The sequence below is a fragment of the Nematolebias whitei genome, chromosome 14, assembly GCF_014905685.2.
Source record: "Nematolebias whitei isolate Nwh7 chromosome 14, NemWhi1, whole genome shotgun sequence".
Classification (NCBI taxonomy): domain Eukaryota; kingdom Metazoa; phylum Chordata; class Actinopteri; order Cyprinodontiformes; family Rivulidae; genus Nematolebias; species Nematolebias whitei.
Genome location: NC_056511.1, coordinates 28301775 through 28303693, shown reverse-complemented (window position 1 = coordinate 28303693; position 1919 = coordinate 28301775). Strand labels below are relative to the sequence as shown.

Genomic DNA, 1919 nt, shown 5'->3' with positions numbered 1-1919 from the left:
GGCCTTGACGGCGGACTTATCCCAAACCCTCCTGGCATGTTTAGGAAAAACAAAGATGCTTTGTCTGTCTCCCCACCCCTCCCTTCCCCAAGGCCGTGGACATGTGATGGAATCTCATCCGAGCTGAAGGTAAATAACACCTCTTATCTGGACAATAGCTGAGAGGGGGGGCTCTGGACTATGCTACGACCTTCCCTTAAAATTCAATGTCTTCACCTGCCTATATGTACATGTATCACGTCTATTTATGTTGCTTTGCTGTGGTAGTTTTTTTTTATGCCTCAAATCGTGCCCTGTCTAGGACAAGGTGTGAGAGATCTTTTTTATACTGTTTCTCCTCATGTTTTCTTCCCTTTTCTCATCCAAGCAAAAATATTATTCTGAATAAGAATAAGACGGCCACACTTACAGCAGCAGCTTTGTGCACTACATCCATCTTTCAGACGACTGTACATACATGTTCTCGTTGTATCTCAGTGCAATGATAATAAAGCTTTTTCTGATTCTGATTCTGAAGGGGAACTACCTTACCTGATCATTTCATATACTTAGTTGCTTACCTATAAAAAAGGCAGTATGATTTGTGTTTAAAAAGGTACAATGTGAGCCCCTAGAATGTGAACCCATTCTAGGATCTGACCTTTAGGGGTGCTTAGCCCCCAGTACTGACAATGGCTCTTGGCTTGAATAATACACCCCCTGGTGAGGTTTGTGAGAAGTGCAAAACCCTCTTTGCAGTTTTGCAGAAAGTGGTGAAGGCTGCACAGAAGTCTGTTGGAGTCAGCCTCCCCACCATCACAGACATTTACACCTCTAGACACAGGAAGAGAGCCACTTGCATGAAGGACCCCACTCACCCAGCACACACTCTTTTTGCCCTGCTCCCCTCAGGAAGGAGGTTAAGAAGCATTAAGTGTAGAACAACTAGACTGAGGAACAGCTTCTACCCTGAGGCTGTGTTCATGAATCTCTAATCAGAACAATCACTGTGAAAAATCACATCATGTTGCTGCTGATCTGTTTCATGTTGCTGTTGATCGTTTCATTGTTGCTGTGTTCATTCGTACTGGTCTGCTCACAGAGACTCATGTTTGTGCTGCTGTTCGGCATAATGTTATTATGCTACTAGTGCTTAGCATATTTTTAGTTGATGTTTTTCTGAGTTCATATCTTAGATCTTCTTGGTGTTTTTCTTTTACATTTTATTGTTGGATGTAAATGGGACCCTATGTACACAATTTTGTTCTGCCACATGTACCACATGTGGTGCGAACGACAATAAAGAATCTCTGAATCTGAAAAGCTTACAGCACCTGGTATTCCCAGGCGGTCTCCCATCCAAGTACTAACCAGGCCCAACCTGCTTAGCTTCCGAGATCCAACGAGATCAGGCGTGTTCAGGGTGGTATGGCCATAAATGAGGAGCTCTGTCACATATAGGACTTTTCTTCTTCTTCTTACTGTACTTATATAGCACCTTTCTATCTTATCGAGATACTCAAAGCACTTTACACTACAATCTGTGCCCTCATTCACCCATTCATACAGCACTCTACTAGATCTCTACAAAGCTAATTGAACAAATCATTCTAAAGAGAATAATCAGAGCTTTATCACATTCATACACCGATGGGACACACATCGGAGGCGATGAGGGGTTCAGTGTCTTGCCCATGGACACTTCGGCATGGGACTGCAGGTGGATTCGAACCCCCAACTCTTGCATTGGAAGACGACTGCTCTAATCACTCAGCCACAGCCGCCCCACTTTTAAAGGGTCATAGCAAATGACAGAAAATAGAGGATTTACTTGCAGTTACCTTCGTTCGTACAGATGAACATGTGATACTTCCTGTTCATAACTGTTGTATTCAGCTGATCATGAGGTCGGACGCCAGCCTTTATCTATCCATCCATCC

At 43.5% G+C, this 1919-nt stretch overlaps 1 non-coding gene across 1 annotated transcript; it reads right to left on the bottom strand.

Moving 5' to 3' along the window:
- Positions 1-1301: 1301 nt before the first annotated feature.
- Positions 1302-1419, bottom strand: LOC119420907. The gene has a single exon (XR_005187320.1). It is a non-coding gene; the product is annotated as a 5S ribosomal RNA (ribosomal RNA).
- Between the last annotated feature and the right edge of the window lie 500 nt (positions 1420-1919).